Raw genomic sequence first — 17006 nt, 5'->3', positions numbered from 1 at the left:
TTTCACATAAGAGGGAGGTGCTCTCTGAGCCTCCTTTGTCCAGAAGACTTCCCTAGTCCTGCCAGTGGTGACATGCAGGTTGCACTGATGTATCAGGCAAGCCTCCCCATCACCTACACCACAAGGATGGTTTCTGGCTTGCTTTTGGCTCTCAGCAATCAGCACTCAGGCCTGGCTCAAGAGCTGTCTGCATTGTGGAGGTCCCTGGATAGGAGAGGGCTGCTCTCAGGGGTGACCTTGCATGGCAGGAACCTGTGTGTGTCCCCTGAGTCCCTCACCTATCTGTCAATGCAGAAATAAACTCCGTGATGTGAAGACCTGCTCAGACTTTCCCATCACTTGCAGCTCCAATGCTCACTTCAGTCTCTATCAGTCTTCTGGTTTTGTTGTTGTTGCTTCTTTGGAGGAGAATGGGAGAAGTCAACACTCATGTATGAGAACAGAACTCACTTTATGTTACATCAGTAGCCTATTGACATGGAACAGCACAGTAAGCTTTCTTGCTGATAAATAAAAATGATTGGTTTGACTGATGGTTGTATATTCATCATTCTTGATACCCAGAAAACACTCTGGTTGTCAAGCAGGTAACATCTGACACATCTGCCCTGTTGTTTGTCTCTCAGGCTACACTACCTCAAGCACCTCATCCTTGTCTTCATTCTTTTCCCACCCCCCTCAAAAGGTCTGATTGATAGTATGGCTATATTTCCATATTTATAATGTGTTTATTTTTTTAAAATTCCAGCAGTACTAGTCTAATAGTGGACTTCTGAAAACTTATAAAACCCACAGCTTACACTTAGAACCATTGTTAATTCCAACCATTTGCTACCTGTTAATATAATAAACACATGCTTAGGGTTATATTCAGACTACCTAAAATAGCCTTAACACTCCAGCTTTGGAGCCAAAGCTCAGGGAGACAGGAGCAGTTTCTCTTGGCTCCCCGCAGAGCCTTTGGAGACAAATAGTCACAGTGTCCACATTAGGCACTGTATAAGTACTGGTTAGAAAACACAGCCCCTATATCTCTGTTGGCTGGACAAAAAAGACAGCTCTGTAGCCCTGCAGAACCACTGGCTTTTTCATCTCTCCTTTCCCTTGAATTTAGGATTTGTATGTAAGCACAACTCATGTGAGGCTCTCTAGAAGGCAGACAGGGTACTGCTTGAAGGGTCCCATTCAAAGAGAGTAGAATTTTAGCCAAGTTTCTATCTAGAGTCATTAAAGTCTGTCAGGCACTTATAAAACTTTTTCAGAGCAATTTAGAGAATTTACTCAAGGTAACATGTGCCATCTTGCTACATTATTGGCATTGATTCAGAAGTCAAACAGCTCTTATGTGATCATGACAATTTCTGATTAATTAAACTATGTTCTTTACATCCAAAAGTACATGAAACCTGACTCCAATCCCAGCTTTCAGCTTTCGCAATCAACAAGTGAAAAACTGTGGTTCTTCACTCTTCCACCAAGATTTAATGAATTTCCTTTTGGAACTGTTAAAAACGAAAAGTAACTGAAATATCAACCTTATAATAAGATTGGTTTACATACTCATTGCTTCAGCAAAAACTAGAAGGAACACAAGCAAAAATAGAGATTTTCAGCGCTGGATCTTACTTGCAGTTGGATTTCAGACTCTCAAAACTGATGCAATGCCACATGCTTTGTCCTGGAATCATTATTTTTCACAGTTCTCCCCTCAAAATTGCCACAAGGTATAACATTACCCCAACCTAAACATGGAAAGGAAGAGACAGAGGAGAGCACTGACACTTTTGGGTGATGAGTGGACAACCAGTAGCATCAGTTCAAAAGCAGCAGGGTAGACAGGAATAGAGAAGGCTGTAGAGCCAAGAGGACATAGATGGTCCCCACTGCTCCCTGCAGACGGGAGGCTTTGGGTAGCAGTGCAGAAGGAAAAGCACTGTAATTGGCAGAGCTTTTCCATTTCCTAAGTAGCAACTCTTATGCTATGTGATGCTTCACTGACCACACAGCTCCTGCCTCTGACATGGGTGATTTCTGCAAGTAGAAAATATGCAGATGTGCACCCCTTTGGCTGGGCTTATGTCAGGCAGCTGTTCTGCACAAACCCCACACTACACCTGGACCCTGGCCCTTGCTTACAGCTTACCCACATGAGTTCAGATCCCAAGGAAATCAGGGAGTCTGAGTAGCATTGGAACCCACTTATGATGGGAAACCTTACCCTCTCAAGTGAAGGGGAGGATGGATTTTTTTTTAATTCACTTCTTATTTTCTCCACTATAAACATTGTTTACATTGCCATTTGTTTACAATGCCATTGCCATTTCCTTTCCAAGGTTCTATCAGAAGTTCCCGTGTCTTAATAACTGGACAAGACCAAGAGACAGTGATTGAAAGTGTGTAGCAAAATAGGAAGGACAACTGGGAATGAGAGAAATACAAAAAATCCTGAGTCTGGAGAAAGAGATGGGGAAAGTTCCTCACATCCCATGACTGACATGAGAGAGATGGCTGAGGGAAAGGCAATGGACAGCCTGACAAAGAGCTATGCTGTACGTGAGAACTGGGCAGATTCAGACTGTGTGAAACTTTGACATTAGACAAGCTACCCCAGAAAGGAGTTTGGCCCATGGAGCTAATCTGGAGAGATGACCAGGGGCACAAGAGAATATAGGGAATGGCAAAAGGGAATCACTCCTCAGCAAAGAGAAACGGATGACAAAATTAAAGCCAACGCCAAGTGGGAATCATAGAATCATAGAATCATAGACTGATTTGGGTTGGAATGGACTTTAAAACAATCTATTTCCAACCCCTCTGCCATGAACAGGGACACCTTCCACTAGACCAGGTTAGTTGCAGTCAAAACCAACTGGGGAATTTGCACTGGGAGATCATTAGAGCATCTGCTGAATGAGGAAGCGGGAATTTGACACAGGAGAGCTTGCAATGAGGAAAGGAAGCTGGCTGGTCATGGAGAAAAAGATTGGAACAAGCAGCCAGATTTGGCACAGGATAAGGCAGAAGGATGTGTTGATTCTGTACACTGAAGTAACTAAGCCATTCATCAGGAAGTTAAAGACTGTGCCAGGAAATAGGCATAGAAAATTATTATGTTAAAAATCCAGAAGGAGCCTTCACACTTGGCCTAATTTGGGAGAGCTCAATTTTGCAGCCTTGGAGTTCTTGTAACATGCTTGGTGCATGTATATGTTTGTCCTTTGAAGCACAGGAGGAGCTCAGTCTATTCCGTGCCAGAAGCCAAGAGTGCAAAACCAGGGCTTTTCTTCTTTGTGATTTACAGCTTTTGAGTCTTCAGCTGGAAAAGCTCATTGGCCTGTCTTGCTTGTGTTCCACATTACAGTACCTAATCTCACGTCTGATCTGTTGTCAGACAAGGTTCATCAGAGCTGTCTCATCTCCATTACCTGCCCCCAATCCCAGTTTTTCAAGCTTACTAATCCACCAGTTTCTCATTTCTGTGGGAGGAGACCTTGCATCACCTCTACAGGACTGACTTATTTTTACCTACATTGAATTTCATTGTGCTGTGTTTTCCACATATTTTAAACACTGATATATCTCTTACTTATTATTTTTCTTTACTCAGTGGGACTCGGATAATCACTTTAACTTCCTCGGGACATGTCACCATCACTCATGAGTCACCATTCAGCAGAGTCCTTCTCAGGCCACTCCTTGGGGATGCAGCTCTGGGAGGCCACCAGGTAGCCAGGTGCTACTGAAGGGGCAGGAGAACAGACCTGACAGCAGTACTAAGAGGAGGGCTACAGCACATAGAGCCCCAGCTTTCAGTCCTGCCTTCACAAGCAAGACCAAGCTTCTTTTACAGTGCCCAGTGGTGTGCAGACACATCCCAGCCTGAGCAGAGCACATTCCCTAGGGCTCCAAGAAATTCCACCTAGATTAGGAGTTGCCAATAAGACTCATTGTTACCAAAAACTCACGGCATAACAGCCTTTTCCTCTCTCTTGCCTGTTCTGGTGGGAGACCTCTTCTTGCCCTTCTTCAAAATCCAGCTCCCCAAGCCAAGACCCCTGGCCCATATGTAATAGGATTTCTGATTCTCTTATTTCCCAAACTCCATACTGCTTCTGACACAGCCTCAGTGCTTAAATTTCTGCTTTCCAGCTCTTCCTACAATTGCTTCACAGATGAAGCACTCACTGCTGACCTCCTTCATAGCCTCTTTCCCTTACTCTCTGAGCCCACCCCTCTCCACATCTTCATCTGAAAACATTGACTCCAACATTCTCTAAATTCCTCACTGAAGTGCTCCAGGGATGGCCATAGAACAGATATCAGAGCCAAACTCACCGTGTTACACAAGACCAAGTTATCACCTGTGAGTTAATCCTCGCTCAGCCGTAACAGCTCCTTTGCTCACCCACATCATTGCTGCACAAGAATTTCTTCTCTAGCACTACCTACTTAGTGTTCTTTAAGTCCATCTAGTCCTAGGAGACTAGGCAGGAGCAGCTGATATCTTCCAGCCATCTCAAAACTAAGACATATGGAGAGAATTGCTGATGAATTTTGAGATGTATTATGTGACAGGTGCTTTTGGCACTGGTTATCTGAAATGAGGGGGAAGAGGTGAAAAGGGTCTCAGATGGAGAGCTTTCTCGTGGAGGTTTAAATATGCCTCGCCATGAATCATTCTTGTCTATGCTGACCACAGAGCATCACATCTGTTGTTTTTATGGTCAAGAAAAATTAAAAAAAGAAAATTACTAATACATCCTTATATAGACAAGCCACTTGAGTCAAGCCTAAAGCAGAGTCTGCTAATTGGACAAAACCATGCCTCATAATAGCATCTTAACATTTCTCCTGCTTGCTGTTTGTCTTTTGGTTAGTTACTGAAGGGTGTTAACCTAGAAGTGGTCACCATGAGGGTTTGAAGTTACAGTAACAGCCCATTAAGCAGTACATGGCAAATTTACTTCACACCTGGCTTCTCAGTGGTAGCATTTCACACTCTCAAGGCTGCCAGCCAAGCCAAACAGCAGCACAGGCATCCATGCAGTGACTGGCAGTTTTACAGCCAGGAAAGCAGGCAACATTGTTCCATCTCTTGAAAAAAGCATCGGGGGTTTCAGGCACAGACTGTGAATCAATCACATCCATATCTGCAGCTCAGATGTGTCTTCTCTGTCAGCTACAGAAATATATACACATGTGCTCCAGGTGGGAAAAACTACCCTGTGCATGTGACAGGAACAGCATTCACACACGCTGTCTGAAGCTCAGCACATAGAATCGTATCCCAACTGGAGTAAAAACACATGATAACAGCACACAAGACGCTGGAGCCGTGGAAATAGATCAAGTATTGGCTTGTAGAAGTGAACCTCACCTTCCTTTACTGCCATCTCACAGCTGCAGCTTGTGAGGTTTAAGTGTGCTCTGGGTAATACTCCTGTCCTGTCCAGAGCAACCTCCATGGCTGGGTCTGTAGCTTTCAGTCCTCTTTGCCCTTATTCCCTACTGATACACTTAACAGATTACACCACTGTGGCCTCAAATCTCCTCTGCTACCATTAGAGCAGTAAAAATACAGCAACGGGAAAAAGGTATTTCTATATTCCTGTAGTTCCCCAGTCTCAGTTCCCAAACATCTTCTGAAATTACGCCAGCTGTTTTACATAGGTGCTATTTATGTTTTTATTTATGTATGAAAATGTATTTAACCTACAGGGTGGGGTTTGCTTCTTGTCCACCGAACAGTGCTGTCTTCAAACATGCAAATTTGATCTGTTTGCCGCATCCAAAATAGAAACATTGCACTAACAGTAATTAGATCAGAGTTTAAAAGGATCAGATCCTCATTAAGGCTTTTCCTCAAAGACTTTACAAGCTTAGAGCTTGAATCTAATCTTCAGTGTCAGCTGAAAGGGAAGCCAGGGGGGTTGATAGAGGGGAGCAACAGCCATATCTGGCATCGGTTGCTGTTGGTGAAAAGAAACAAGGGGTTAGTGCTGCAAATAGTTAAATCCATAAGATCTCTGAGGGGCAGCCACATCCTGGAGGCTCTCCTAAGAATCCCTGCTTTCAGCAAGACTTTGGTGTATTGTAAAGAAAAGAGCTGAAGTGTTGAGTGCCCTGACTTTCTCACCCTTCCTCCTCCCTCAAAGCAGATGTCACTGCAGGCAGCCACATTGAGTATGTGGAACATCTCTGGAGAAAAAAAAATTAAAAATGAGAGTGTCAAACCAGCCAGATTTACTCTGGCCTGTCTGAATTTGGTCTTCCCAGAGCTTCATTCTCTCTTTTCTTTCCTCTCTATTTAATTTTGATTGTTTCTTCCCTTCTTCCTGCCATACTGATGCCCCTTCCTCCACACTGTTTCTAAATAGCAAAAACAAGTCAAAAAAACCCTGGTGAATTTACAATAGTTCTATCATCCATGTTTTACAGATAGAAAAGTGAGGGGCAGAAATATTAGGTACCTGACCAAATCCGTTCTAAGAACTGTGTGTGTCAGGTCACAGACCCAAGCTACAAAACCACCTTTCCTGTCTCTATCCATTCATTCACACACAACAACTCGCACAATGTGTTTCTTGCTTACTGTCCTTGCAACCAGCTTTCTTTTCTTGACCCCTGTTGTAATCTACAGTTTCATTACCCCTCTGCTCCTTAATGTTCTTATTTACTTGACCTTTTGCTACCATCCTCACTTCCATAGGTCTTTATTGGTACCCCAAAACATCCCGTAGCAGGGTTCAGTAGATTGTGTCAAAGCTTCGCACACCCCAGGAAAGCTTTTACATTTAAAAAGTATGAAAGGCAGCAAGAGTTTAATAGACAATGTCAGATTTATTTCAAACTACAGGGATGAGTTTAAGATACAATTGAATCCTAGAGCCTGGGATTTAATATGGAAGATGAGATGGAAGAAGTAATCCAATTGATCTAAGTCTTATGGCCTAGGTCTGCTTGTAAATTAAAAGTAATAATTATGCATTACCTGTAAAAGCATTTGATTTCATTTTAATGGCCTTTGCAAATTGCATTACTATACCATTTGTTTACAAAAGTAACAGACTAAAAAAGTCTATTACCTCTTTACTCTTCTTATCACATTGATTGCAACAAGTTGTACAGGACATAAAAGTGAGTGGAAATACATCCACGTTTGACAATGATGAACTTCAAATTTCCATCATATAAGAAGAATACGTTTCCTCTTTTAAAAACCAAGATCTTTCTGGTCTAAATCTTACAGTTTTAAGAATTGTATTTGTAACAGATGAATGATGTAAAAATGCTGGTACATGAATGAACAGATTATAAAGATTCATGAAGCAAACTGCAGTCTGTAGCCAGAGGAAGCCAGTCTACTATGAAGCCAGGATCAGAACACTGTGCTCATGAGCCACTGAGTGATATTACCCATTGTCTTACCTCTTGACACTCCTCAAATAAAAATGAAGAATCTAAAATATATTTTCAGTGTTGCAACAGTGCTTCTTTTGCATTACATTTCACTTCCATTTATTAAGATGGATTATCCACTTCATGCTAAACCCTGACATCCATTTAGTCACTAATTAGCTAAATTCCCATCAGACCTGCTGCTACACAGTTCTGAGATTTGTGTAATCAGTTAGGCCTGGCCTAATCAAAGTGGTTTCATTGTACAATCAGACCTCAGAGGTATAAAAGTACATGAAAGGATAAGAAAGAAAAAACAGAGTGTTACCTCATATTGATTTCAGTGAGTCAATGGGAGGTCTGAATAAAGACTGGGTAAGAGCCAAGGAGAGAACCCTATAAAACATTTCTCTAAAGTGTTGGTGGCCCTCTTTTTATTTACTGGAATAGCATTTCTATAAGCTGACAACATCATCTGTATTGTGCTAATTTAAGTGCCTCCAACTTGAAGAGAAGCAACAAATAGTGAAATTAAGTATTCTGTACAGAAGACCGAGGATCTCATATGTCAAAGCAAAAGAAACACAATGAAGAATTCTCTTTGTTCAATGGTCTTCATAATGGAAAGGGAGGGGAAAAAAAGCAGACTATTGAGACTTCACTCCTCACCCCTTTTTCCTTCTCTCTAACAGCCCCCTGAGGATCAAGAATATCATGTGCTGGAAGGAACTCACAAAGATCATTGAAGTCCATCTCCTGGCTCTGCACAGGACCATCCCCAAGAGTCACACTGTGTGTCTGAGAGCATTGTCCAAACATTTGAACTCTGTTAGGGTCAGTGCTGAGATCACTTCTCTATGGAGTCCTTTCCAGCTCCCAACAACTCTCTGGGTGAAAAACCTTTTCCAGATATCAAACTTGAGCTCCCCTTGACACAACTTGAGACCATTGCTGAAGGTCCTGTTACTAGTCACTGTCACAGAGAAGGGATCAGTGCCTGCTCCTCCTCTTCCTCTCATGAAGAAGCTGTAACTGCAATGTGGTTTCCCCTCAGTCTCCTCCAGGCTGAACAGACCAAGTGACCTCAGCTGTTCCTCATAATTGTTTCTTCTCAAGGACCTTCACCATCCTCATTGCTCTTCTTTGGACACTCTATAGTGGCTTAACATCTCTCTTACACTGTGGTGCACAAAAGAGCACACGACGTGAGGCTGTCCCAGCTCAGAGCAGAGTGGGACAATCCCCTCCCTTGCCCAGCTGGCCATGCTGTGCCTGATGCCCCCCAGGACAGGATTGGCTCTCCTGGCTGCCAGGGCACTGCTGCCTCATGTTCAGTTTGCCATCAACCAGAACCCCCAGGTCCCTTTCCTCAGTGCTTGTCTCCAGCCTCTCACTCCCCAGTCTGTCATACATCCAGGTGCAGAATCCAGCACTTTTCCTGTTAAAATTGATATGGTTGGTGATTGCCCAGTCCTCTAAATTGTCAGAGTCTCTTTGCAGAGCCTTTCTGTCTTTGAGGAAGTCAACAGCTCCTCCCAGTTTATTTGCATTAGGATTAGCTGAGCCTTGGGGAGCCAGAGGCAAGCACAGTGTAGATGCTGCATCCAGACCATGTACAAACCCAATCTCCCACCTTTCTGTGGGATCTGGGGCCAGGCTCACATAGCGATTTGCCAGGATCACTGCAGCAGGAGAAGGCAGTGTGTATAGACACTGCTGATTGCTGCGCTCAGAGAAAGGTAGAAAGTCTGGAGAAGGGGTTAGGAAGGCAGAGGAGAGGTTATGTCTCTGGGAAGATGGGGTCTGGAGGCAGCTAAGAGAAAGGAAGACAAATTATTGAAATTGAAATAATTATCCCATTAAACTATTTAGTGAATTTAAATAAATCTGGCTTGTTTCTTTTTTACAATTGAAAGCTATGGAGAGGAAAAAGGAAAAACTGACTGAGAATTGCTGTCCTGTTTTACAGGTGTGCCATTATGCCTGCTGAGTGAAACCAGAAGTAATAGAAGAACCACCTTATTCAAGATTAAAACTTCACCTGCTAAGTGAAACAGATGTCCTGTTCACACAGGCCAGCCGGGGCTCTGGGCCTAGATCCAAACAATAACAGAAATATTAACTTCATTTTTGTTTCTACTTCTTATTTCACTTTGAAATTATAAACAGAGGTTTATACCTTTAGTTTGGTCATTAATCTGACCCCTTTAAATTAGGCCTTTTAAATTAAAAAAATCTGATATTTATACAAAAAAGAAAAAAAAAGAAAGCAGTGATATGAAAAAGAATAAAGAATCTAGGCAGTGAGACACTGTAATCTCAGAAATGCTAAAAGAGAGATTTTTGTCCATGGTAATGAGACCATTCTGCTATCTCAAGTAGGATCAGGTACTTTGTTCAAATCTTTCCTGCTTTTCAAAAAAAAAAAAGTCAACAGCAGTAAGGATGAAAGAGGTAGAGACGTCTCATAGACCAGTATCTGCTTTCTAACACAAGCAATGGCTCATCTGGGCTTCCATCAGACTCCTAAGGAATGTCTTAGCTCAGGCTGTGGTTGCAAGTGAGCAAACACTGTTCCCAGCATAAATATATCATACAGTCAGAATGCAAAAGAAACTTTTCTGCATTTCAAAACACATTTAGTAACTAAATAGAAACATACAGATATCATGGACTACCTTGCATTAACCATGCAGATCGCCTCAGTGAGCATGTGAAGATATTTGAAAGAAGTCAGATTTTGCCTTTCTCTCCTCATGAAGTTTTGCCATCTTACTCCTCCAGCCACAGACATTGAATTTCATCCCTATTCTGGTTTGGTTGGGTGCAGCCACCCTGTCACCCACACATCTGTTCAGCTTTCTACTGCTGTGGCCTTCACACAAAACAAACAACAGCAGCAGCTACCTAGAGTTAAAAACTGAACAAAATCTCCTCCTGAACTGTGAAGACACATATAATACACACACAACACAAACTGCAGTGTTTACCAGATGACTGTCCTTTGCTTTGTCTTGCCTTTACATTATTTACACTCTTATGCCCCAACCCTGATGCCAGATTACTTCAACTGCCACATAAACAGTCTCTGCTCTATTATTTCAAGATCATACTCTGGTGCCCTTAAGTTGTCAGAGCCTGCTGGGATGCAATAAAATGTTTCCTTTCTTTCTTTCACATATTTTGAATAAGGGGCTTCTATACAGGAAGTTGTGAGATAAATTTCTGTCTTCACCATGTTCTTTCTTAAATTATGGGTCTAAGGCCCTGGAACTCAAAGCCCTCTTTATCTGTAAGGTCTGGGTAAGAGGTGAAGGGCAGGTATCCCTGTGTAACCGAAATATACTTCAACAGACTATCTCCAAACACATTCTCCAATTACATATCTCTCCCTTAAGCCCTATAAATAAATTCTCTAGACAGTAACTGGGCTTTCTCTGGTTGGTTTTTTTGATTGCTTTTTCTGGGATGAGGGTCCTCCACATTCACACCTAACTTCCTAGGTCTGTATCTTTTTAGACGTCTCTCAAATGATTCAGATTTTTTTAATGCAGCATTATATGCAAAGTGTGCTTTTTTTATTCTATTTTAATCTTTTTCTTTCAATCCCTACACAGACAAAATATTGGTTCCAATTCCCTGGTCGTAATTTCTTGTTGATTGATTCATTGTTCAGCTATAAGCTCTGTGATTGAAATATTTAGAAGGCTTCCAGGAGGTCATCTAGTAGTGCCCAAAGGCAGAATTGACTATACATCAACTGTTCTTGGCAGCTGCTTGTCTAACAGGTTCTTAAAAACCTCCAGTGATGGAGATTTCATCATTTCCCTAGGCAACCTGTGCCAGAGCATATCTATCCTTATCATTAGAAAATTTTTCTTCCCAGAAAGTAGGATCATCTACTGGAAGACATATCAGTCACTGAGAAATGCTTTGAGATAACGCTATGCTGTCATCCAAATCCACCAGGTGCTTACTCAGGCTTAACATTTGGTAAGGAATATGCCATCCTTGAAAGATACAGAAATGTTTTTGAGCCACTCCCAAGACAATAACTGATAGCAACCGATTCAGATTCAATTAGCCATTGGCTCCTTAGTGGCAATAAATATCTCAGTGGCTGCTCCTGGATATCTTCCACACAATGAATAAGAATGAACTGGGAACTACACTGCTCCAAAATATTTAATTCTTAAAGAATAGACATTAAGGGGAAAAAAAAAATTTGCTTGGATCAAATACTGAAAGCATCCAGCCTGTGATGAGATCCAGATGGCATTGTGAAAGATCAGATTAGGCTGGATTAGGCCAAATATATATATTCCAAGTTGTTTTGCCAATGAGCAAAAAGAAGATGCTTCCAAGAAGGCCTACTGAGTTTGTAGTTTAAACTGGCACTCCCTGCAAGATAATCAAACCACTTTAGTGACAGGAAGCCTTGTGAATGTGTGCTTATTTCATGCATGGCTGTTCTAAAGCAAAAAAAAAGAGAGCAGTTGTTTGATGACACAAGAGAAAGGGCATTTTCAATGGTGTTCAGGCTAGCAGCTCTTATTTGCCCTCCACATTTCAAGAAGGAAAATGGAGGCCAGGAGAATCCCATCCATTTTGGCTAGTTCAATTCTCCATGCCTGAGATTCTTGACTTTAAAAAGAAGGAGACGGAGATGAATCTTATTTCTTCATTAAATTTTTTAAGAAAAATATTGAAGCTCTTCTCCCGCTCGATTGAAAAAAAGCTTTCCATGGTAACCAGATAATGAGAGTTAAAAAAGAAAAAGAAATACAAAAAAAGCCAAGCAGAAACTCCAAGTCGCAATCACAAACCCTCCATTAAAATTTTATTCTATTCAGTTCCTATCATTCACTTGGTCCCCGTCCAAATGATGGCTGAGCCACCTCTTTTTTTACTTCCATTATCTGGCAAGAATATCTGCAAGCTCTGTGCTTGTGTGGAGGCTCAAACACGTGCAGAGGCTATGATGTAAAAGAAAATCCTACAACCCCTAGAATGAACCAGATGGCACATGAAACACTACAGATGTGAGAGCAGATGAACACTGGAGTGGTTTTCAGTGGTCCCATTCTGGACTTGCAGGGGGCTTGTGCCTGAATTCACCCCCTCTGACTCAGGCATGTAACTGAAGAGCCTCTTCACCCTTGGTCGCCTCATTAGTCAGTGGAAGGAGACAAATATTTCCAGTCCACTCAGGCCCTGTGTTGCTCTCAGAGATCTCATTCTTCCACCATTGCTGATGGCGTAAATTTGGAGCATCCAGATTCCTATGTTAGATATTTCCTTTAAGAAATTAGATAAGAATATAAGCAGAGTTTACAAGTTGTGGAATGCCAACAGGGCATCTTACCTAGGCAAATTCATGCCTTGTGCAATGTGTGCGGGCATCTCAGGGACATCTCAGGGAACCTATGAAAGAGCAGGGTGGCCTGTGAGTTTTTCTCAGAAATAACCTCTGAGGAAGTTTAGAGCTTGACCCCAGAGTGCAGAAAGGGGTTTTCGTCCCTTTTAGATTCTCCATGACACGGACAATAGCGGAATCCTGTCTCCTCTAGACTCAGTTAAAAAAGGCAGTTCAAGAAACCAGAGTACTCCCTGTGGACACCAGAACCCCATGGCAAGCCCTCCTCCAGTCTGAGGGCGTTTCAGACCACTTCACCTACAGGACAGCGGTAACCACAAAGGCATGTAGCATCCAGAGGAACTCTGTCTGATTCTGGTCATATAGTTCCCATCTTGGCAGGCAAGTGATCATTTCTGTAGCTGTGATTAGAATATGTCAAGAGCGTAGGTCCTAGGGCAAAACCGAATATACTGAGCTGAAGGTCTCCTTTATGGTTTTCTTTGTATTTGTGCATATAGACATGTCAGCATGTGACTTTCCCTTTGGATTCCTCACCAAGAACCACAGGCCTAAAAAGCTGAAATCAAGACTGTCTCAAAATAATGCATCCCAGGTTTTAAATCAAACCACTCATTTTCTGGCAGTAGGAACTTAGTCAGTATATTGTTAGTGTTCACACATTGCAGACATGATCATTTAAAAAGGCTTAGGGTTGTCTGTAGCCCAGACTCCCTGTTAGACCCCTTCATTTTGCAGCACTGAGGCTGTGTCCTGGAAAGGCTGTGGCAGCACCCCCTAATCCTTTAAATTCAAGCCTTCCAGTCTCCCAACTACAAGCAGGGTCGATTATGGTTCAGCCTGTGGTTTTTCAGTTGCATGTTAGGCTACCACTGTTCAGTGTCCCCAGCCCGAGGCTGATATTTTTGGCTGCAGCGTCTCTGGTGTTTACCTCACAGAGGGGCTGCCAGAAGGGCAGCTGCCCTCCTGCCCTGGGGCAGTGTGGACTGGGAGGAAGCAGGAGATCCACTCTCTCCTGCAGCCCTGAAGGAGCTGCCCCTGCCTTGGTGGGGAGCAAGCACCTGACTGAGCCAAAGGGCTTTCCCTGCTCAGGCTCCTATGTCTGGGAGCACCTTACCTGTCATCTCCAGCCTTTATCCCACAACAGGCACCTCTCCAAAGTATACAAAGGCCTAGGAACAAGATGTGAATATAGAGAAAGGAGAGCGTCCGCACCTCTCCACAGATACAGCCCAAACCATTAAGTCTGTAAGAAGTAAAAAAAAATTTATAAGAATTCTTTAATCATAGTTTGGGCATGACTAGTAACTAAGTCTTGTATTACCAATCTGTACAGTGTCATGAGATTCAGTTTCTCAGTGATGAACAGAACTAGCAATTATGCTTCGACAGGCATAATTTTATTGTTTGAAAAATCTAGCTAAATATAATATAACTAATCAATTGTTATAGCTATCAATTGGTCTGTTTTCCACGGAACAGCAAAAATTGCCCTGGCATTGTCTTGCAAAAAAAGAAAAAGAAATTACTCAAGTTGTCTGTCTCTTTTTTCCCTTCCCACCATGAGGACATGCAGAGCCATGCATTATCCTAATATGGGCTAGTTAATAACTCAGTTTAGAAAGAGAAAGTATGCACACTTTCATGTTGTGCCCTGATTACTTGCAAATTATAAAAATAAATTTGATCAGGCAGAAACTTTGGAGGGTTCAAAGTGGCAAAAAAAGTCATAATTTCCCAAAAGGGTATGTTGAACATTTAACATTAAGTTATTTTCCCAAATTCTTGGTGAAAATCAGCCCAACTGCAAGTCTGACAGTTTAAGGTAGGTCAGAGCTCTATGGTCCCCTATGGGTTAAAACATATCCAAATTATAAAAGGTACATCCAAAGGGAAGCCAGACAAGTGGAAACTCAAAGAATAATTCATGGGTCTGGTAACTCTCAGCTTCAAGATACTAAATTTAGCATTCCAAATTTGGAATTCTATTCTCCCTTTCTCAATGAGGGCAGGTTAGATAAGCTTGCTCCATGCAAGACTGCTTTGCTGTTTGATGTCAGGTACCCCTGAATCAGGGATTCATATTAAGAATTCATTGACATCGCAGTCTTGAGTCAAGCAAAACTGCAGGGTAGATTTTCTTTACCATTACAATTACAAGTAGAGGTGGCTTTATTCTTCTGAAAAGGATCTACCAGCAGTGAAACACAAAAAACCCCAAACCTTTTATGTGTCAGGATCTTCCACCATTCCCTGCTGAGAAGATTAAAAGGACAGTAGGTTCCTGACAAAACGATATTCAAGCTAAGATTGGCTTTCAGGTAACATAAAAATTTTTATTCCTCAGTGATCAAACTGTTGATGTGATTGGCTGGAATTTGTGTGTTTCCAAAATAAATGGCTGACTACATGGGATGATCTAATGGGTGGAGGCTGGTATCCAGTCACAAAGCAGTATCCATTTTTAAATAAAATTATATACCTGTAATTGCACTTTGGCTCTTATTCACAATGGACCAAACCACAATAATTCTCAATAAGACAGTCAACCATCAACTACTGAGCCCCAAACAACTCAGACTGAGTTTGCCCTGAAGGATTAAGGTCAGGAAATCACTTCTGCTAAGATGCGATATTATGAAAATGTTTCAAAATACGAGCACTGGGACATAAGGTCAGCTTTGGGGCAATCTGCCAAGCAGGCTTTGCTTTCAAAGCCTCACTTCCCACTCACCAAGCCAGGGAGGGTCTGATTTGGTGTAGATGTCACAATTTATGCAATATCACCCAGCAGAATACCAAAATGCATATGTCCCACACTGACGCAGCAGAACAGGGCTACAGGGATGTGGTCTGATGAGGAGGGATCACGCAAAAGCTCAGGTCACTGGTTCCCCTTTCATGGCCTTTCTTCTCCCAGGCAAATAAAGAGTGCACAAGCTGGCAGCCACTCAGGATGTCCTGTAGCCCACAGACAGTGCAGTGCAGCAGATTTGGGAGCACCCTGTCACTACTGACCCCAAAGTGCACCTGTGGATATGGGACCAACAGCCCAGACACCAGAGACCTCTTTGTGAGCTCAGGGATGCTGATGCATAGGTATCATATAATCCTCCTTCCCTCTTTCTGGGTTACTGCTTCCCTCCCCCAAACCCACTGTCTCCCTGCCTTTCCCATGGTGGGAACCCTACTCCCTCCAGACCCACATCACGAGAGGCATTTCTTAATCCTTTCTCATAGCCCTACTTCCTGCACCTCCCAGCCATGAGCTGTAATGTGTGAATGCCAACTTTGACATTTCTGGTTTGTTATGAATTCATGCTCCTCTCTTCTTGAACCTGAGCTCAAAACTCAGCTGATGGGAACAGCTGTCCTCTCTTTTTCCTTTTCAGTTGCTTGCTGAGGGACTACCCTTCACATCTGACTCATCACCTCACAGGCAGACCCAGAAGTTAACCTCACAGGCAGACACAGGAGTTAACTCCCTTGTCACCCTGCTTTGAGGTTTCCTGCTTTGATACTGCAAAGAATGAAAAAGAAAAGGCAGAGGGGGGGAAGCCCCTCTTGTTGTAACACCTGGTCACAATCTGCTTGCATGAATAAAAAATCCTCTTTCTCTTGAGTTGAAGGTGATCAAGACTATTTCCCTGCAACTAAATAAGCATCCAGCCAGACTTAGTGGGGAATGAGGAGCTGCAGTTCAGTGTTTGTCATACAAGCTGCTATTGGCTTCAGCAGCTCTGGCTGCACACTGCAGGTGTGGGATGTACCGACCAGCCCATATTCACAATACTTTGGGATTATCCCTCCATGGCAGAGGGGCTCTACCATACAGCACATGGCACTGGATATCTTCCACTGTGGTCCCCTATAACAGTATCAGAATCATAGAATCATAGAGTATTTCAACTTGGAAAGGTCCCATAAGAATCCAACTCCTTGATCGTCACAGGACTACCTAAAGCTAAACCATATGACTAAAAGCATTTTCCAGATGGTCCTTGAACTCTTGACAGGCTTGGTGCCATAATGACTTCCCTGGGGAGCCCTGCTCCAGGGATTATTATTAATTTTCATACATTTCATAAATGAAAATTTCTGAAGCAATGAGGATTTGGCTCTAGCTCAAGGCATAGTGCTATGGCACTATGAGAGGGCCCATGCTGCATAATCCTGGGTGACAAGAGGTGTGTGGGCACAGCTGAGGACACACAGCCCTCTGAGAGCATGC

Source organism: Pseudopodoces humilis, chromosome 2, assembly GCF_049639895.1.
Source record: "Pseudopodoces humilis isolate 2021_Gansu_Grassland_sample_001 chromosome 2, ASM4963989v1, whole genome shotgun sequence".
NCBI lineage: Eukaryota > Metazoa > Chordata > Aves > Passeriformes > Paridae > Pseudopodoces > Pseudopodoces humilis.
The sequence above is the reverse complement of the archived record's forward strand: the minus strand, read 5'-3'. Positions refer to the sequence as shown.